The sequence below is a fragment of the Dipodomys spectabilis genome, unplaced genomic scaffold (genome assembly GCF_019054845.1).
Source record: "Dipodomys spectabilis isolate Male_0828 unplaced genomic scaffold, ASM1905484v1 ptg000073l, whole genome shotgun sequence".
NCBI lineage: Eukaryota > Metazoa > Chordata > Mammalia > Rodentia > Heteromyidae > Dipodomys > Dipodomys spectabilis.
This window is the reverse complement of record NW_024870750.1, coordinates 2,823,785-2,846,421: the sequence shown is the minus strand read 5'-3', so window position 1 is coordinate 2,846,421 and position 22,637 is coordinate 2,823,785. Positions and strand designations below refer to the sequence as shown.

At 39.8% G+C, this 22,637-nt stretch overlaps 1 long non-coding RNA gene across 1 annotated transcript in view; it reads right to left on the bottom strand.

Annotated features, from left to right (window-relative positions):
- The window catches only part of LOC122110061, a 24,045-nt gene extending 1,408 nt beyond the window's left edge, over positions 1–22,637 (bottom strand). Inside the window, exons 1-2 of the long non-coding RNA XR_006147806.1 lie at positions 22,626–22,637; positions 16,372–16,382 (exon numbers count right to left, since the gene is read on the bottom strand). This is a non-coding gene — a long non-coding RNA (uncharacterized LOC122110061). The remainder of the gene's footprint in view (positions 1–16,371; positions 16,383–22,625) is intronic.

The following is a 22,637-nucleotide window of genomic DNA, read 5'->3' as shown; positions in this document are numbered from 1 at the left end:
TCACAGCTCTGCTTTGTCAATTAAATTAGATAAAGCCCTCATCTCCAAACTCAGTGGACTGTGAGCTTCATGAGGGCATGCATAGCACCTTCTCCCTGTGGTATCTCTATTTCCTAGCACAACATCTGGCACTGAGTTTATTATTAAATGTTTGCTGCATTCATTCATTAATGTGCTGAATTAACTAGTCAATTAGAGAAGCACTTGTTTCTTCCCTGCTATGCAGTGGCTCCCACGCATTTCTATCATTTCTCAATAGTCTTATATATACAAGGGTGGTTGTACAGCCCAGAAAGGGATATTTTCAAAATTTGTACCTCTTAAATAGATGACCTAAATTAAACACTGCTGTAGGGTACAGAAGCTATACATATATACCAATGAAGATTCCATAGCTCAATATATTTCTCAAAACTAATTGCAAGACAACCAGTCAGAATTCTTTTGTTATTTGCTTCCTTTGTGTAGAACTCTTCCTCACCTGTTAATAAATTCAAGAACTAGACATGGATAAATTATGATCATAATAACTGCCTTTGTGTACAATAACTACCTATGTGTGTCAGGCACTCTTCAAATGCTTTACATATTTAATCCTCACATCAGGTTTTGTGGGTCAGTATTAATACCGTTAACATTTTGCAGATGAGGAAACTGAGGCACGGAAAGATTTTTTTTTTTTTTTAGTAACTTTCCACATTCACCCAGCAAAATTTCCCTTCAGGCTAGACAATTGTTTACCAAAAATGGATTGCTGGGAGCCAGGGGCTTGTCCCTCCTCTCCTCAATTTTATTTCCAACACACCAGCTTCATTATTCCAAATTAACTGACAGCTGAATTGTGGACACAGGAAAAGGTTAAAGGCCCCCTGAAAACTGGAGATGAGAAAGTAGGCAAAAACGTAACATCTTCCCTGTCTGGGCTAAGAGTAGCAGGGAAAGCATTCCCTAGTCCACCCGCACAGCTCCATCCCAGACAAAATAGAGTTGCATACTGCATCTAGGGCTGAAAACAACAGTGCTCACTGCTGGTGACAGGTAGCACCCCTGTTGAATGATCAAAAACTAATAACAGTCAAGATTTGTGGGCGCTCACATTGACAGTAGAGGAGGGGTGTTGACATGGGGCTGATAGATTGTTTTTTGTTTAGTTAGCTAGGGATTTTAGCTTCCAGGTAAACCTAAACCACTCTTAAGTTTGAAAATCACAGCATTAGCACCTATAAATATTCTACTTTGCCAGAACATGCCAACTTCTCTCTAAAAGCAACAACTTCTAAGGTAAGGTAGGTTTTCTTGTTTGTTTTTGTGCCTGAGTGTAACACCTGAGCTTTTGTTCTCAAGGATAGCACTCTACCACTTGAGCCACAGCTCCACTTCTGGCTTCTTTTGGTGTTAAATTGGAGAAGAGTCCCATGAGCCCTTCTCCAGTGCCTTATACCTGTAATCCTAGCTATTCAGAGGGCTGAGATCTGAGGATCATGGTTCAAAGCCAGCCTGGGCAGGAAAGTCCATGAGACTCTTATCTCCAATTAACTACCAGAAAACTGGAAATGGCACTGTGGCTCAGGGACAGTGCCCAGGCCCTGAGTTCAGGCCCCTAACTGACAAGGAGGAAAAAAAGTTTCACAGACTTTCATGCCCAGACTGACCCTAAATCTTCAGATCCCAGCCTCCTGAGTAGCTAGGATTACAGGTAAGAGCCACTAGCACCTGACTCCTGACTTTATCTTGATGATAATTCTGAGCTACTGAGTTAAGATTTAACTAAAGATGACTTTTACAAGAATTGGTAGACTTGTAAACAAATGGGTAGCTTTTGCTACTAAAACAGAACCTTTCAAAGTAGAACACAGAACACCAACTCTGTGCTGATGCCTTTCTTACCATGGAAGTATATTGATCATCAGATTCTATTAATATTAACAATTTCCTGTCTTGAATGAAGAACAAAACCTCACTAACTTACTGTACTATCAGTGGGTTTGTGAGAAGTATACTAAAGAGTAAGTTAAGGAATGTTAGGCTATCAAAAATCTGAATTATATTTCCTTTTGAAAGAAACACTATCTTATTCAAGTAATAAACAATATAGAGAATATAAATACTAACATATGTTACAAGGCTAGCAGATATGGTAGGGGCTATCTAAATCTGCTTTCTTTGAAATGGTGATGATCTGGACCTCTTCATGAATGAGTAGAAAAGCAGGATTAGTAGCTAGAAAGGCATGACCTGGCAAAAGGAAATCTTAAAAGTTACCTGTGTTTTGAGGGTGGAGGGATTGTTTAAGTATTAAGAGTTGCTAGATGATATGATTGCATGTATTTGCTTACCTCACAACATAAAAGCTACAGGTGAAAACTTCTTGTGAAGGGAACAGGAGATGTTTTTCTTTGTTTTTCTACTTCTCTCTACTTTAACTGTTATACTAAAATAAATTTTTGCTACAACTTTCAAAAAATGAAAACTGAAGTTAAGGCTCATTTTTAGGTATATACCTCCTAGTAAATCTGCAATTCATTTAATCTTCCACTCAATAAACTTTTGAGTATCCATGCTAAAAATATAGCCAAAACTAGGATAAAGTCTTTATGCCTATGGATTACATTCCAGTAGAGAGAAAATGATCAGAAAGTCAAGTATATGAATGTAATTCCAAGTGATTTTAACCATTAGGAAGAAAAGTAAAGCTAGCAAAGGATAAGTACAAATGCAGTAAATTGTTTGGAAAAGGATGCTCAAGAAGGAACTCATTAAAGAAAAAAAAAAACAACAGGATGCAGTCAGGGAGTGAACAATAAGAAGATAGATAAAAATCAGCTTCCAGACATCAAAGGAGCCATGAGCAAGAGTCCTGAGGTAACAATGAGATTATAATTTTCAAAGGCCCGACAAGAAGGCTAAAATGACAGAGCGAACAAATGAATCTCTGTTCAATTAGTTTCCTATGGCTATAACAAACTATCTGAGGCTGGGTGCTTTATTTTAAAGAGGTTTATTCAGGTCACATTTTTGTAGACTACAAGTCCCAGATTTGACAACACCACTAATTGGGCTTCTGGGGAGGACCGCCCCCCTCCCCCCTCCCCCCTCCTGACCCCTGGCTTCATTGCAACATGGTGACATGGAGGTAGGCACAGGAGCAGAAGAGTTCACATGCTGAGACACAAAGCTGGAGAGATTCAGGAGCCAGGCTTACTGAACTGAATCGCTTTCAATTGTGCTATTGTTTATTCTATACTTGGATAAAAACTATTTCCTTTAAAATGAGATGTAAATTCAGATCTTTAATAACTTGACCATCCCTAACCTATCCCTTAAAGTTCTTTGTAGAACTCACTTTTGTAGAAACTAACTGGGGTCCCACAAAACTACATTAATTCCCTCTAGGGACTGCGTCCTCATGATCCAATCACTTTCCTAATCAACTTCCACCACTTCAATACCAACACATTGGGGACCCAGCTTCCAGCACACAAACCACTGGGGAGCAAAGCACAGCCAAACAGCAGCAGGAAGGAGCAAACAGGGATGTGATCAGATCACAAAGGTGGTTATGGCCAGATGGGAGGAGGCCATAGGAGATAGGGGGAGGGAGGTTCTCATTGAGATTGACCTCTCCATCATAAACAAAGGAGAACATTCTAAAGTCACAGGACCATGGCTGACCTTGGGCTGACCTTGGACCTCCTGAGACCATCAGAAGGGCTTCCGTCTCTGTAGTGATCGGTGGAAGTGTTCTGCCACACAAGCCAGAGAAGCACAGAACTGACCTGCAGTAGAGAGCGAGTCTAGGAGGGACATTGAAGTCCCAGGTCACATCAGTTCCTCATCCCAGCCCTTCCCTGTGCCCTGCTGCCCTCCCCTTCTCAGACTGTATCCTTATAGCAAATGCTACTTTCTACTTGGGCCAGATCCAGCTGATTTCCCTTCCTTAAAACTAGACGATAACAATTACTGGCTATCTTAGGTGGTAATCACCTTCTTGCCTTTTGGTGCAACCTTAGAAGTTGTGGTATTGTGGAATCTGCTTGAGTGGCCAGTTGCAGATACAAAGTACAATTGTGAGATCTTCCCCCCTCTCTCTTCCCTTCCCCCCCTCTCCAGTCTTGGGGTTTGAACTCTAGGCCTGGGCACTGTCCCTGAGCTTCTTTAGCTCAACGCTAGTACTCTACCACTTGAGCCACATCTCCACTTCTGGCCTTTTCTGTTTATGTGGTACTGAGGAATCGAACCCAGGGCTTCATACATGCTAGGTAAGCACTCTACCACTAAGCCACATTCCCAACCCCTCTTGTGAGATTCTCTTCATGCTTAGGAATGCCTTGTCAGCCATAGTGGGAGTCTTGATGCTACAAAAATGAGCAAATCAGGGGTTTTATTCCCCGCCCCCCCCCCCCACACACCCAGAAAGCTAGATGACAAACATACATGGTACAATTGGCCAGAGGTAAAGCCACCAGACATGAAAGTAAGAGATCACATCTCAGCTCCGCTGCTTCCTTTTTGAAACAAGTCATTTAACCTATTTGGCCAGCATCCACACTGTGAAAACGGAGATAAAGGTAGGCTTGCCTCACAATGTGTTGGGACAGAAATTAGCTAACACATGTAAGTTGCTTAGGCAATATCTTAACACATAACTACAAGGTATATACCAAACTACCAGTATATTCACATTTAAGTTAAAAAATAAAGGGCTGGGAAGGTGGCTCAGTGGTAGAGCGCTTGCCTTGCATGCTCAAGGCCCTGGGTTCGATTCCTCAGCACCACATAAGAAAAAAGAAAAAAGCCGGAAGTGGCACTGTGGCTCAAGTGGTAGAGCGCTAGCCTTGAGCTGAAGAGCTGAGGGACAGCGCCCAGGCCCAGAGTTCAGGGCCCACGACCGGACCCCCCCCCCCAAAAAAAAAAAACAAAAACAAAAAGTTAAAAATAAAAATAAGTACCTGTGTGCATTATGTGAGGTTTTAGAAATCTGGTCTATGCAACAAGATATGAAACAAAAGCCAGAGGTATATAACTGTGGAATTGTGGAAACAAATTTATCATGGTTCACAGACAGCATGATTTTATGTATTTAGACTACTCAAAGGAAACAACTGGAAAACTTCTTAGTATTAATAATGGAATTAAATAGGTATATGGAAATACTTTTTAAATCAACTGTGTTTGCAAACTATTTCTCAGCATTTCTGCAACAGAAATCTATGAATGCTCAAGGACAAATGGTCAAGAATAAACCCTAGGTTTCTTAATCATATGGGAGATCTCAAGATATCCTAAGGCACAACATGCTTTTTCTGTAACTCTAGCTCTGAAGTTTCCATGTCCATTACTGTCCACTTTTTACCTGTTCGAAGTATTTCCGTCACTTCTGGATTCAAATACACTCAGAATTCTCGCATCCCTGTCTCTCTTGCATGGGATCTCCACAGCTGGGTATTCCCATTACCCTTTCTCAGACAGCAGGTATGCAGGTCTAGCTCTTATTTGTGTTCTGAACTGCCTCCATTTCCCCCCATTACTATCTGCAAAGCTCTTATTACCTAGTTTATCACTGCTTTCCTGACATATTGTTTCACAGGTAATCCTAAGTATAGGCTATAAGAGAAAATACCAAGCCTTTATAGTAAGATCTAATGTCGAGTAGAGTAATTAGGAGCAGGTCCATAAAGCCATGCCCAGCCATTCCACAGTAATGTCACCCAGGGTAGGCTGTGAAGGTGTCAAGGGAAGATGCATTGGGCACTGAATTCTGAAAGCAGAATTTATCCCCCAAATTTATTATCCCTTCCTCAGCTGCATTTTTAACCTTTCACTATTCCTACTTTTTGTGCAGAATCTGTTGGATTACTCTGGAACTGTAGGTGAAATCTTTTCCCACAAACACTGGAATATAAAATGCCTGTCTATATAATCAGAGATGGCAGAGTAGCAGAATGGCTGGATAGGGAAAGGGTAAAACTAGGGTGCTTTAGAAATTCTTTGCAATCATCTGATTTTATGCTAACAAATTAATCTAATATAAAACTGATTTAAAATATTAGCACAGATGCAAGTAAGCTGAACGTGTTTTTTTTTTTTTTTTGTAAGTTGTGGGGATTGAACTCTGGGCCTGGGCGCTGTCCCTCTCAGCTCTTCAGCTCAAGGCAAGCGCTCTACCACTTGAGCTACAGCACCACTTCCGGTTTTCTGGTGGTTTATTGGAGATAAGAGTCTCACGGTCTCTCCTGCCCGGGCTGGGTTTGAACTGCGATCCTCAGATCTCAGCCTCCTGAGTAGCTAGGATTACAGGCGTGAGCCACCAGCGCCCGGCTCTGAACGTGTTTTTAATTTATAAAAACAAGTCACTAACGATTGGCCAATATGAACCATCACACATTAGAAGCTGTCATTTATGCATATATAACTATATACTTCAGGGGGGTATATACACGTGTACATAAGTGTATTAACCAAAATATAGTAGACTCCGGAGAACTCAAATGATGCAATTCCTTAGAAAGGCTAACTCACAGGACAAAATAAACACCAGGAATGGAGGGAAGGTGTCAAAGGAAGGGGGCAGACTGATGAAGAGAGGAAGGGGGAATGCCATTATAAAACAGTGCAACTTCTACAAAATTAAGAAAATGGAGTGGAGTTTGGAGGGATAGGAGAGAATGAAGGAAGGGCTGGCATTGATCAAGAGGCACTGCATTTATATACTACTGTATTTATATACTACTTTGTTGAATGGCAATTCCTTTGTACCAGTACTTAAGAAGCAAAAATTTAAACATAATAATAAAAGTGAATATAAATCTTACCACAAAAAGAACTATCATACATTGACATGTATGGTGATGATAATTAAACAGACCATTAGCAAAATGATATGGAGATTCAAGGGCCTGGATAAGGGTTAGTGTGAATAGATACTGATTATTTTAATGACAAAATTCAGAAATCTTTAAATTAAAAGTACCTGTTTCTGCCACTGTTTCTTAGTCTAACTGGTAAAACCCACAGAAATACATGATGTGACATGACTATGTAAAATTCTGAGTGGACTGCCTCAAAAAACAGCACTCAGCTGTGGGCAGCACCCAGTGTCCTGTGATAGCAGTCTAGTCTACCTCCCTCCTCCTCCTCCTCCTCCTCCTCCTCCTCCTCCTCCTCCTCCTCCTCCTCCTCCTCCTCCTCCTCCTCCTCCTCCTCCTCCTCCTCCTCCTCCTCCTCCTCCTCCTCCTCCTCCTCCTCCTCCTCCTCCTCCTCCTCCTCCTCCTCCTCCTCCTCCTCCTCCTCCTCCTCCTCCTCCTCCTCCCCCCCCCTCCCCCTCCCCCCCTCCCCCCTCCCCCTCCCCCTCCCCCTCCTTCTTCTTTATTGGTCCTGGTGCCTGAACTCTGGGCATGGATGCTGTCCCTCAGCTCTTCACTCAAGGCTAGCACTCTACCACTTGAGCCACAGTGCCACTTCCAGCTTTTTCTGCTTATGTGATACTGAGGAATTGAACCCAGGGCCTCATGCATGCAAGGCAAGCACTCTACCACTGAGCTACCTTCCCAGCCCCCCTGAGCTTCTTTTGCTCAAGAATAGCACCCTACCACTTGAACCACAGTGCCATTTCTGGTTTTTTCTGTTTATGTAGTATTGAGGAATGGAATCCAGGGCTTCACACATGCTAGGCAAGGACTCTACAAGCCACATTCCCAGCCCAGTAGATTGATTCTCACTTACTGCTGACCTTTGGAACAGGGGCCAGGGCACAGGAGCCAATACAGAGGTTTTCTGACCATTCTGGTCCCAGGTAAATGGGAATGGAGATAGGCAGAAGAGCCTGACTTCAACCTTGGTTTCCCCTCCCTTATCCCAGGATGAATGAGGCTGGCAGCTAAGAACATCCTCCCTCTCCTCATGCTAGCAGTGGAAAGCAGCCAGAGAAGGATTGAATGGGGGAGCATGAGTGTGAGATAAGACACATTTGTGGGTTAGCTATGTATTTAAAAACATAAAACAGCAAAAGGCAACCTGGTGCTGGTGGTTCATGCCTGTAATCCTAACTACTCTGGAGACTGAGATCTGAGGATTGCAGTTTAAGTCAGTCCAGACAGGAAAGTCTGTGAGACTTTTATCTCCAATTAAGAACTAAAAAGCCAAAAGTAGAACTGTGGGAGGAGTAGTAGAGTGCTAGCATTGAGCACAAAAAAATCAGAGACAATATCTAGGCTCTGAGTTCAAGTTTGAGGAAGACAGACAGACAGACAGACGGACAGACACACACACACACACACACGGAATAAACCTGAAAAGTAATTGCCATCATAAATTTTTTAACTCAAATATTTATTGTCAGCAAAAATATCCAGGTGTGGTGGCTTGTACCTGTAATCCTAGCTACTTGGGAGGCAGAGATCTGAAAATCAAGGTTCGAGATCAGCCCAGGTATAAAAGTTTGAGAAATTACATCTCAACCAATAGCTGAGTGTTATGGCAGACACTTGTTATGGCAGACAGCTGTGAGGGGGCCGTGGGGAGCACAAAAGCTGGGAGGAGTGGGGGCGGGGAGGCATGTGTCTGTCATTCCCAGCAAAATGGGGAAGTACAACTAGGAAGATTGTAGCCCAGGCTAGCCTGAGAACAAACCAAATGCACAAGGAGACTGGAGGCTGGGCGCAAATGGTAGAATGCTTACCTACCAAGTGAGCCACCAAGCACAATTTTAAAAATAAAAATAAATTAAAACTAAAGCCTGAACAGAAACATACTGTATCTGGTCACAGATGAGAAACTAAAATATATTTGTAGTGTGCATGTGTTTGGGAGAGAAGGGGAGAGCCTCAGAGAGGGTCAAGACACTCATGTGTCCCATGGCCCACTAAAATATATACTCCGTGAAGATACTCCTGCTTCTGGCAGGTGTTTTCAGCACTGTGGATGCAGCACAACAAGGCTTATTTGGGTGCTCCACAGACATGTGTTGAATAAATGAACAGGTGGTATGATTATATCACTTCAAGTTTTTAGTGTGTGTGTGTGTGTGTGTGTGTGTGTGTGTGTGTGTGTGTGTGTTTTAGTAGCACTGGGATTTGAACTCGGAGTCTTACACTTGCTAGGCACATACTCAACCACTTGAGCTACATTACAACCCATTTTCACTTTGGTTATTTGTTAGAGTCTTGCATTTTTGTTCAGGCTGGCCTTGGACCCCAATCCTCCTACCTATGCCTCACAAGTCATCGGAATTAATGCAAGGTGAGACACCACTTTCAGCTTCTACTTCAAGTAGTGGTGAAATTTAATATAGTAGGTAAAAGATTTGAACTGACAGAAATGTGTTCCATAATTCAAAATAAGATTACATTTTAAAAAGTTAAAAGCAATTATGATAGTTCCAGTTTCCAATCTGACATGTAAGGAGCTTAGTACTAACAGGAGAAAAAAAAATCTAAACAAACTGAAACATTAACAACTATTCTTATTCCCACCAAAGAAGTAAGCAATCTAATTATAAAAACTGGCAAAAGACCTTAACAGACACATCATACAAGTAATTATAGTCCTTGGTATTTACCCAATTGAACTGAAAATCTATGTCCACATCAAAACTCTATACAGATATGCATAATGGATTTATTAATAATTGCCAACATGTGGAAGCTGCCAAGGTGTCTCACAGTGGGTGAATGGATAAACTGTATACCCAGACAATGGAATATTATTAAGCACTATAAAGAAGTGAGCTAGTAAGCCATGAAGAAATGTGTAAGAAATTTAAATGCATATTTTTAAGTGAAAGAAGTCAATCTGAAAAGGTTACAATACTATGTGATTGCAATTATACAATTATACGACCATAAAGACAATTTTTTAAAATTAGTGGCTGTCAGGGGCTGACAGGGAGGAGAAATGAGCAGAGCACAGGACCTGGGGTAGTGTGACACTACAATGGTGCACATATTATATATTGTCAAGCCCATAACATTTACACTACCAAAAGTAAACCTAATGTAAACTACAGACTGAGTGATAATGGCATATGAGTATAGGTCACCAATTATAACAAATACACCACTGTGATACTGATGTTAACAATATCATGTGTGTGGGGGTGTATGTGTGTGTGTGTGTATTTTCTTTATTATTTTTCAAGGGTGTTTTCATTTATGGGTACAATACATCTTGAATAAATTTATTCCCTCTCTCCTTCTCCTTCCTTCCTCCCTCAAATTTCCTAGTCTCATTGTGTTTCTGTGTTCCATTTTCACATGTGTACATAGATTATTCATCCTCCTTTCCCCTTTCTGATCATCTACCCCTGTCCTACTTATATCATACCCCAGAGTCCAGACATGTTTCAACTTCCTGACACTGCATATTACTCAGAGGGATTCCACAATGGTATCTTATATCTGCAAATACTATGTTTTACTCAGGTATAGATAGTTGTTAGTTGGATGGATGATTAGATAGATAGACAGACAAGCAGGCAAATAAGAATATTACACACATACTATACACACATACACACACACAGACACACACAGACTAATGCAGAGACTGAAGACAGTTTACTACTCAGATCAATAGTAGTTAGTTACAAGTTTCAGCACTTTTTTCTAGTTCCAGGAGCCTCAATTTTAACAGAGCAACACAAAGATGTACAATCCACATAGTGGATTGTATTTGAGGAAAGGAACTCTGAGCTTAGAGAATTCTAATATTTCATGCCGTAACTGTTTACTACACAAATACCCATGAAAAGATAAGAAAGATAAAGTAAACTTAGAACACTCTTCTGGCAAAATAGAGATAAATGCAAAAACCCCATGGAGAATTGTCTCCCATAATTTTAACCAATCTTAAAAATGGAGTGCTGGACATCCTAGGTTGCCTGATGAGATGAATGAATGAGTCCACAGAACCACCTAGAAGGTGTTCTTACCAAAGAGAGCAAATATAAATCTATTCAGGTCTAGAAATCTAGCTACTAATTTTCAGGAAATTTGGGAGAAAGAAAGAACAAATTGAATTAATTGTGTATTTCAAAATAGCTAATAGGCCGGGCATTGGGGGGTTAATCCTTGCTACTTAGGAAGCTGAGATATGAGGATCATGGTTGGAAGCCAGCCAGGACAGGAAAGTCCATGAGACTCTTACCTCCAATTAACCACCAGAAAACTGGAAGTGGGACTATGATGTGTCTTAAGGTGGTAAAGTGCTAGCCTTGGGTGAATGAGCTCAGGAACAGGGCCCAAGTCTGTCCATTCCCCCACCCCCTGCCAAAAAAAAATAGCTAATAGAGATGAATATTCCCAGTAGGAAGAGGAGAAATGTTTAAGGTGATGGATATAATTATCCAGAACAGATCACTGCACACTGTTTACCTGCATTGAAATGTCACACTGAATTCCTAAAAGGTCTAATAGAACTAGTATGTGGTCAATTTATATTTTCAGAAGGAAATGTTGGGCAAGAAGGCAATCAGTCAAATATGAAAGAAAGAATATTGTATGAAATAAATGATCCTGTTTCTCTGATACATATATGCTATTTTGAAAAATTACTTATTAAAGAGACTTAGGAACCATGCCATGTAGGGCCAATTCGAACATTTTCCAATGATTTTTAACAATGGGAAAAAATGAGCATGGTAAGAAATTATGTAATATTAAAACTATGTGAGTGAATTATCCTTAAGAGTCAAAATGGCATTGGGTTGTGCTTTTTAAAAGCCTGTTTGTTAGAGATACTGAACTATTTATAAGTAACATGATATGATGCTGGCATGTACTTTAAATAACTTCAGCATCGCTGCCAACACAGTGGAAGGAGATGAGAGGAAACAAGTTTTGTAACGTATTAATTATTAAAATTGGGCGATGAGTCCATAAAGTTTACAATACTATTTTTTTCTGTATGGCTTTAAAGTTTCTATTAAAACTTTCTAAGTAAAACTGAGAGAATCAGAAACATGTGAAAGTCATTACAAATGAAAGTTCTAGGAGGCTTTAGGAGAGTTACTTTATTTCAGACTTTTACCAAAGGACCTCAAATGGTCTGAAGCTCAACCTTCAAAAGAATGACTTTCAAGCCAGGCGCTGGTGGTTACACTTGTAATCCTCACCACTTAGGAGACTGATACCTGAGGAAAATGGTTCAAAACCAGCCTGATCAGGAAAGTTTGTGAGACTGCCAAAAAGCTGGAAATGGAGTGGTGGCTCAAGTGGTAGAGTGCTAACCTTGAGCATAAAAGCACAGTGACGGATAGTGACCAGGAACTGAGTTCAAGCCCCAGGAGCACAACAACACTGCAAAAAAAGTGCTTTCCATTTTTTAAATTCCCAATGTGGAATAGTTTATTGAGATAAAAGAGGTTTATAGTTTTAAAAAATGGGGAAAGAGGGGCTGGGAAGGTGGCTCAGTAGTAGAGTGCTTGCCTTGCATGCATGAGGCCTGGGTTCGATTCCTCACCACCACATAAGCAAAAAGAAAAAAGCCGGAAGTAGAGTTGTGGCTCAAGTGGTAGAACGCTGGCCTTGAGCTGAAGAGCTGAGGGACAGTGCCCAGGCCCAGAGTTCAGGTCCCACGACCAGACCCCCCCCCCAAAAAAATGGGGAAAGAGAGTCAGGAAAGGAGGGGAAAATAGAGGAGAGAAGAGAATAGAGAAAGAGGATACATTTTTACAGAAAGAAAAGGTGAAGGTTTTGTATTTGCCTTGGATTTTTCCCCCAAGGTCTCATTCTATTTGAGACAAATTTGGCCACAGTTTTCTTCCTGTGTCCTTTTAAATTTCTCTTATCATTATTTATCCTTTCAACAACTTCTTACATATCAGATAATGTGCAAAGTACAGAAAGAAATGAGCAAAACCAAATACATTCCTTTATCCCATAGTTTTTATAGTTTAATGAGAGACGTTCATTAACCCAGTAGTCACACACAGATGTTTGCCTATCAACTAGACCAAATTCTGTGAAATAAAATAAGAAAGTACCATGCATGCAAATAACATGATGTGGGGAGGCGAAGACAATGCCTTTGCAAAAGTGGCCCTGCTGTCATTAGATATAAAGTCACAGGTCTGCTGGCTTTACACTTTCAGGCATGACAGTGTCTGTTTTCCAGAATACCATCCTCCTGGGAGGACAAACAAAGTAAAAGATACTACTGTAAGTTTCACTGCACAAACGCTGAATTTAAAGCCAAAGACTGCGAGTTTTCATGGCCACTTAGTAGCTGCATCATTGTCATCATTGCCTGTAAACTTCACTCTCAACTCTCTTTCCTTATCTGTGACTTGTGATGATAAGGCCCCCTGCCAGGTGATTTATGATTGAGTACAATAGTCTCTGTGAATGCACTCCAGGGAGCTGATTAAATAAATACTGACTTGAGAGTTGCTTTCTTTCTGTTGAAGAATATAATTTACTCAGTCATTTGTCCTTGTTCCATCAGACTTTACTAGGAAATATGTAGCTTGTGTCTTTGGTCTGTCACTAGTCACTTCTCAATCTTCCTTAAGAACATTAACCAACCAAGCCCAAATCTTGCTCACCCTTCTGCAGGCTAGGCTGTCAGTGGCAACTAGGTGAGGGTGGGGGGTAGGGGGTGGGGAGGGTCCACAGGGAGCATTTTGCTGCAGTTCTGCCTGGTTTTTCAGAACTCTCTGGCTTTGCCATTACCTCTTCAAAACATACTAACTCAGCCTTGACACATGAGTGTTTAACACACTGACACATTTGTCTTCTCATTGCAAGTGTTGATAGCTAGGTATCGAACACACTGATTTGCTTGCTTATGAAAGCCTATATGGGTTATAATAGCCACTTCAACTGTCACTAGGAATGATTGCTTACAGCTTCAAGACTCTTCTAGACTCAAGTAAACACATGCTAATTTGGTGTCTCTCATGGAAATGCCCAGAATACTGTTCAGGAACCTCCTAGACATGTCATTAAAATGTAGGTATTCCCCAGAGCTACTGAATCAGAATTGCTAGGGCAAGCAAATTTTGATGACCATAAAAATATAAACTGGTGAAGCAAACTCAAAGTTATTCACATGAATAAGGCTTTAAGGACTCTATGCAATAGATAATACTTCCAGCCAGGACATTAAAGTACATGGAAATGTTTTACAAAAATTGGACATGAGAGGCTGGGAAGGCGGCTCGGTGGTAGAGTGCTTGTCTCGCATACATGAGGCCCTCGGTCCGATTCCTCAGCACCACATAAGCAGAAAAAGTCGGAAGTGACGCTATGGCTCAAGTGGTAGAGTGCTAGCCTTGAGCTGAAGAGCTGAGGGACACCGCCCAGGCTCAGAGTTCAGGCCCACAACTGACAAAAAAAAAAAAAGGACATGATCAAAAATGAGTACAATTTAAGAAATATAAATTGAGTGATACTGCAATACTGCACATGACTTTCATGAAGATATGCAAATCTGCCCATTATGGAATGAAATGGTTAACTTTAATGGCTTCAATAAGGTATTTTATCAACCTCTGATTATAAGAATAAGCCCAAGATATAATCATCTGCCTTGTTTGACTTGGTCTGTCTTCCACATTCATTCTCATTAGTCAAGGCCAAAATACTGGCTGATAACTTGCATAGTCCATGGGGCTGGCCACAGAGATGGCTAACATGGTTAAGACAGGACCACTAGCCACCTAACCCAATGTACTGAGGACAATGGGAGCCAGAGTTTTTAAGGTTTGGAGAAAGAAGTTACAAATATAAAAGAAACTAGGAAAGGGTGACACAAATGCAGCAGTGGTACTCACTGGATACTATGTTTAAAATGAACTATCCAACTTGTGGGTGGGGATGGAAGGAAAACCTGGGAGACAGCAAGGGAAAGAGTGACATTGTTCCAAAAGAAATGTACTCATTACCTGGCTTATGTAATTGTAACCATTTTGTACATCACCTTTATAATAACAAAAAAAATCAAGAAGAAAAAAAGCCTTAAGATTTTGAAAAAACAAGCAGCTAGCATAAACACTGTGGAGTTGGATTTGGATTGAAAGGTAGGGCTGGGAATGTGGCTTAGTGGTAGTAGAGTGCTTGCCTCGCATTCATGAAGCCCTGGGTTCCATTGCTCAGTACCACATACACAGAAAAAGCGGAAGTGGCGCTGTGGCTCAAGTGGTAAAGTGTTAGCCTTGAGCAAAAGAAGCTCAGGGACAGTGCCTAGACCCAGAATTCAAGTCCCAGGACTGGCAAGAAAAGAAAGAGAAAAGAATCAGTGTGGATTTGTGGGAGGGGACTTTATTTTTGGTGGTACTAGGGTTTGAACTTGGGGCCTCATGCTTGCTAGGTTACTACTCTACCAAAAATCCACACCTCCAGACACGCTTTGTGATGATTACTTTGGAGATGGCCTCTACCCAAGTTTTCTCCCAGGGCTGGCCTCAAACTGAGATCCTCTAGATCTCATCTTCCTGAGTAGCCAGACTTACATGCATGATACAAGCATGATACAAGCCACTAGAACCTGGCTGAATTCATGGTTTTTGGATACACACACTCACACACACACACACACATTCACAGAGACACAGATGTATGTGTGCATATATGCAAGTGATGTCAATAGAAACAAGCGCACTGAATAGGAATAGTTTCTAAATAGTAATCTCAACTAAAAGAAGTCAAGGCTCTTTGGAGAAATGACTGATTCCCAGAATATGGCAGATGAGCCTAAAACATCTTCTTGTCCTTCTGATAAGCACTCAAAAAATGATGGGGACATGTAGAAAGCACAGGAAGCCATTTTATAAATAATAATACACAGTGAATAGAAATTTATTGGTTCATATTTACATAATAAATACATGTGCAAATATTTGTAGGAAAAAAGGAAAGCTCTACCTTATGAGACTGCAAAATAATAATCATTTGGATAATCAGAAAATAATCATTTAGGAAGTTAGAAAATTACCATTTGACAATTATCATAGTAAAAATAATTCAGTCATAAATCATTAATAGATGCTAAAACTGATGGGCAAAATTTGATCAGGAGCATGATTTTTTTACACAATCTCAATGCATCTCTCTCCAAAATGTAAGGAACCTTGCTTGCGATCTCAGGACTTGGGAGGCTAAGGAAGCAGAGTCACAAGTTTGAGACCAGCCTAAACTACTTAGTGAGACTCTAACAAAAATAAAATTAAAACCATGTGGCTCTTGATATTATGCACTGAGAATATATCATTTCTGTAGTATTCTTACCAGAAATGTATAAACTGAATCTAATCATGAAAACAAGACCAAACTGAGGAATATTTTACAGAATAAAAATGATAAGGATAACCTTAGAAACTATTCTGGAATGAAGACTAAAAAGAAGTGACAATAAATACAACCCATGATGTTAGACTGGATTCTGCACTTACAAAGGATATTCCTGGGATAAATGGTAACATTTTAATGGAATTTGTAGAATATATTAGGTACTAGTAATAGTTCAATATTAATGTTTTATGATTATGTAACAGAACATTTTTAGGAAATACACATTGAAGCATTGAGGGGCAATGGGTCATGTCTACAGCTTGTAAAGATGGTTCTAAAAGCCATAACTAGAAGCAGAGAGAATAGCTGGGTGTTGGTGGCTCACACTTGTAATCCTAGCTACTCAGGAGGCTAAAATCTGAGAATCCCAGTTTGATGTCAGACAGGGCAGGAAAATCTGTGAGACTGTTATCTTCACTAGAACAAAACAAACAAAGCTGGAATGGGAATTGTGGCTCAAGTGGTAGGGCACTACTGTCCTTGAGCAAAAACAGCTCAGGGAACAGCATCTAGGCTTTTTGAGTTCAAGCACCAGACCAGCATGACAGAAAGACAGACAGACAGACAGAAAGAAAGAAAGGAAGGAAGGAAGGAGAGAGAGAGAGAGAGAGAAAGAAAGAAAGAAAGAGAAAGAAAAAGAAAGGAGGGAGGAAGGAGGGAGGGAGGGAGGAGAATGAAAGAAAGAGAGAGAGAAGGAAAGAAAAAGAAAAGAAACACAACAGCCATTCTTTCATAAAATTGAAATTTCTTCAAAATGTAAAGTTTTTAATGTGTACATTCAGTCATATATTGGAAGTTTATAAAAGCTTTATTAAAGAAGTGCCAAATCGGGAGGGAGGGGGGAGGCTGGGAAGGGAGGTGAAGGGTAAACAAAGGAGGAGGCTGCAATGCTTGGTAAGAAATGTATGCATTATCCTGCCCATGTAATTGTAACCCCTCTGTACAGTATGTTCTCAAATAAAATAAAATAAAATTAAAAAAAAAAAAAGAATAATCAAAAAAAAAAAAAAAAAAGAAGTGCCAACTCTGAAGATAGACTCAATGTAAGAGCAAAGATTTAATTTCCATAAATAAGTGAATAGTCAGCCGCTAGCCTGGGAAAAAGCACCATGTAAGGAACATCAGTAACTCAATCCAGGTGGAACAGGGTATTATCTAGGATCTTAGAGCTCTTCACTAAGAAAAGCAGCCCTTCTTGTCAGACAACAGGTCTCAGACCAAGTGTGAGGGGTAACCACGTCAGCTGAAGGTCTGCTCACAGCTTGCTCACATTCATTGTAAAGATGATCTTGTACCCACAGTTCTTCGTGCCCAATTCCTGACTTAGAAATTAGCATAATGTTTAGGTTTAGGTTAAAATAACAAGTTCTTGATTTTTAATTTTTGGACTAGAAATGCTAATACTTTCCATTACTACTACTACTACTAATGAAAGCAACTCATACATATTAAACCCATACTCTGGGTCAGGTCCTCTTCTAAATATGTTATTTGCACTGTTTCATTTACTCAACTCTATTTCCCTATGAAGTAAGGACAATTATTATTCTTTTAATATTGCAGTTAAGACTACTAATACTCTTCGATTAAGATCTCCAGGATCATGTAGCTTTTAAGTGGTTTGAACTCAAAGCTTTCTATGTCAAAGTCCATTTAATTAACCACTATCTAAGATGCTTGATAAGCCTCAACATTTTGTGCTTCCCTCTATATTCGTGTTTTATAGTAGTAATTTGGGGTCAAAATCCTGCAGTTAATATATCATCTCACTAAAAAACAATCTGAGATACCCCAATGTAAAAAATTAAAAATAGCCATCTAAATACAAACCCAAGGAAGAAAACTGCTCTGCAAAAAAAGAATCTCTTAAGTCATCCTTCCTACTTGCATCATACTGCCTAATATTTGTGAATGCATCAATGGTGTTTGTATAGTTGTTTTTAGTTAATACTTTGGTTAACAGGCGGAAGGCAGAACTTGTTTAGAAAAGGCTTCTAAATATATTCATCTCCAATTAATTAAACTAAGCTTTTAATATCCCTTTATATTCTTTTTATTGTCATTATAAAGGTGATGTACAGCCAGGTGCCCGTGGCTCTCACCTGTAATCCTAGCTACTCAGAAGCTGAGATCTGAGGATCATGGTTCAAAGCCAGCCTGGGCAGGAAAGTTTGTGAGACTCTTATCTCCAATTAACCACCAGAAAACCAGAAGTGGGGCTGTGGTGCAAAGTGGTAGAGCGCTAGCTTTGAGCAAAAAGGCTCAGGAACAGTGCCCAGACCCTGAGTTCAAACCCCCAAACTAAAAAATAATAATAATTTATGTACAGAGGAGTTACCGTTTCATAAATCAGATGAGAATAATGAGTACATTTCTTTTAGGACAATGACACCCCTTCCTGTGCTCTCTCCCTTATATTCTAGCTCCAAATCCCTTCTAAGTTATCCCTTTCCAATCCCAAGTCAGACATGATTTGCACCTAAATCTGACTCTTGAAGCATTGCATTTTACTCTAAGACGTAATTTTGGTAGTGTTGAGCACTTTCATTGAAACCTCCCTAAATCTAAATCCAAGCTGTGGTTCTGCTTTTCCTGACACATCCCTCTTATATCCCATCCTCCCTGAATAAAGAAAATATAAAAGTTGGCTATTAAAGCTATTCTATTATTTTCGCGAAATATTCTCTTATTTCTCTTATTCGTGAAGACATGGAAGTCTGTTCCTTGGGAGGCAGACTTTGTCAGGAAAACCAGCATGCAGGAAGCTTTTCAGGAAATACTGTCAGGAGACAGATTTGAGCAGAGGGAAGCTGAACTGAGATGTAGTGCAGTGCAGGCTCAGCAAACCCATGAGGACTCCTGGTCCTGGGATTGCCATTCTAAATAGTGGTGGTGCAGTTGAGCCTGTACACATCCGCATTAACAAGGTTTTGAATATAGGCTACTCTGAGAAGGGGCATTTCACTGAGCCAAGTAACTCTCCTCCGCTGAAGGCCATCCATTAGCACGCCCAGGAGCAGACAAGATTAAGACCCTCATTTGTGAAGGGAGACAACTATGTAAGAGGATCTTTGTCTTGTCATGGAGCTACCTTCCCTAACACTGGCACACATACATGGAAATATCAAATCCTTAGCACTTAACAATGAATGCCAATTAGAGTTTGGTTTGTTTTTGTGTGTGTGTTTGTTTGTTTGTTGTCAGTCATGGGGGCTGAACTCTGGGCCTGGACGCTGTACCTCAGCTCTTCAGCTCAAGGCTAGCGCTCTACCACTTGAGCCACAGCGCCACTTCCGGCTTTTCTGCTCATGGGGTACTGAGGAATCGAACCCAAGACCTCATGCATACAAGGCAAGCACTCTACCACTGAACCACTTTCCCAGCCCGTTTGTTTGTTTTTAAGAGGCACAGAGAGATGCTACAAAATACTGGTTATGATCTGTTGAAGAGATACAAACACGTGCATTACATTCATTGTCCAGTTTTAAAGTATTTATTAGGAAGATTTCTCTCTTGCTTCCTAATAAATCTTTCAAGATTTACCTTCTGTAGTTCTGACTCACCAGGCATTGGAATACTTAAATGTTCCCAAGCTTCCTATTAGAATGTGGAGACTGCTGTCTTCTTCAAAGCATTACCATTTTCTTTTTCCTTCCTTAGACTTCTGCCATCTTGTACCTCACAGATGATTTGATACTGCAGGAACAGAGTGATTGCTTTCTTCTGCCAGGTTCAATGTCTGGCACATAGTAGGTGTCATGGTGTATTCTGGATGAGAATTCAAACATCTCCTTTAACACTGGCAAACATTTCCATCGCTCCCACAGTGTTTGTGCTATGTAGTTCACAAGTCTGTCCAGCATACAGATCCATTTTCCAGGAGCTTTGCTCAGACATGGAACCAAAAAAAAATTCAAGATTAAATCTCAAGCATCCTTCTCTTCAAGTATCCAAATACATAGCTGGTACTTTATTCAGTTATGCCCTTCAGGTTTTTTTTTAAGATGAGGCTCATATGTAGTTAGAAATTAATCAAAAGTCAAACTGCTCCAACAAACGCCAACCATATTATCCACTTGGAGAAGGAAGATAGGCAGCTTCTTGCTACCTATCTTTCAAGGCAAATGTGTGAGACCCACATGAACCATTCAGGGGCTTCTGTTGTCTCAAGGTCTAGCAAAGGTGCCTACTCCTTATTTCTGTTTCATGAATCATTGAACAGAGCTGTTATTTCATGGCCAAAAATAATCATTTGTGATCTTAAGACTTAAAGGACATTAAAAAGGATGTAAAGAGAGGAAAGGAGGGAGGAAAACAGAGAAATAGAAATCGTCTAGTCATCTGTGATACTTCAGATGCTTTTTAAGTCAGAGCTTCTTTCTTGTTGTGAACCTTAAAAGCATCCTGCATCAGTTCATTCATTTGCGTAATATTTATTTTGACTCTAGTACAATTTTTTTTCCCACAGGCATCTGATAACCTCATTCTTATGAGTAGGAAAATATTGAAGTTTTTCTTTTACAGTATGCTTGTGATCCCTGGCCTATTCTCTGGATAAAAAAACTCAGGTTGGGGCTGGGAAGGTGGCTCAGTGGTAGAGTGCTTGCCTCACATGCATGAGGCCCTGGGTTCAACTCCTCAGCACCACATAAAAAGAAAAAGCCAAAAGTGGCATTGTGGCTCAAGTGGTAGAGCGCTCACCTTGAGCTGAAGAGCTGAGGGACAGCGCCCATGCCCAGAGTTCAAGCCCCACAACTGACCAAAAAAAAGAAAAAAAGAAAAAGAAAGATAAAAAGACTCAGGACTTTGAACATTAGCATCCTACTCTTTCAGAAGCCAGTTTTATAGACCAACCCAATCATTTAATATTGTATCACTAAGCTGAGATACTTCAAGCAACTTTTTAGCCATCAGAAAAAAGGTCCACTAAAAAAAAAAAAACACAACATATTATCATACATAATATATAAACATATATATCAACATAGCGCCATATAAAATGTTTTATTCACATCTTTACAGACTTAGTACTGAGGAAAATATTATGCTCTGATTTTCTATATCTTTACACAGTTACATATCCTTACACATTTTAATTAGACTTCACACTTGAATAATCAAGGTGGTTTTCCCCAGAAACTTTTTTTCTCCTTACAAAAGTATTTCTATGGCCTTACTTAGAATTTAACAAAGTAAAATGAATTTACATATGTCAGCAAAATATTTAGTAATTTTAAAATTAAATATAAGTGAATTATGTAATAAGATTATTAATTTCAACTTGCACAGGATAAGAAAATACAAGTCTGTTCTGAAAAAGACTTTCAATATTCCAGACCTAAGTATTGGAAATCAATTAGATGTTAGAAAAATCTATAGAATCCAAAATCCTTTAATGGATTTTATAAATTAGGCCTATTAAACATTTTGAGAGCATTTAAATTGTATGCTGAATAAAACAACTGTATTTAAATAATTTACTAGGAGTCATTAAAGTTGATTTATCCAAAAGAATTAAATATATTTGGCTCTATCCTCAGACTTATAGCTGAAATCTGTGTGTGGTGGCAAAACTAGATCTACCCAGGCAAGGTGAATGCCTGCATTCCCAGCTCTCACTCTGGAGGCTGAGGCAGGATTGTAAGTTCAAGGCCAGCCTAGCCTATATAATCAGACATTGTCTCAAAAAATAACTTATGACAATAATAATAAAACAAATGAAAAACATAAACATAGAAATTCTGGAGGCCTGGGTTCAGGAGCACCACTGTGGCATACTTTTTAAAACTCACTTAAGCACTTTTGAGTATTGGCCGTCTCATTAGCAAAACCAAAATATTTCCACTATCAGAGGCCTTGATTATTCAGGCGCTCACTGTATTGGTGACTTGAAAAAACAAGGCACATAAATGACTGGAGGCATACCTTAAAATTTATATGACTTACAAGTTTCACAGCCTACCCTCTTCAATTTTAGTAGTGGTTTCATTATTCTACTTCCATACTTGCACATAACATACTTGTTATTCACTTCCATCACTTTTTCATCCTTCCTTCTACCTCCCCTCCCCTCCCCCCAAAAAAGGGATGGCCTTTTTAATTTAAGGTATAGATTCTGCATATGAAAGAAAACATGAGTCTGGCTTTCATATTCCACATTTGGTTAGCTCCTCTACCTCCTTCCCAACAACGTCTCTTTTTTTTTATGATCTACATTCTGTATGAGTGAAAATGTTTGTCTTGACTCATTTAATATAATGGTCTCCAGTTCCACCAATTTTCTGCAAATGACACAACTGTTTCTTTATAGCTGAAAAATACTCCATGGTATATATAAACCATTTTATTTAT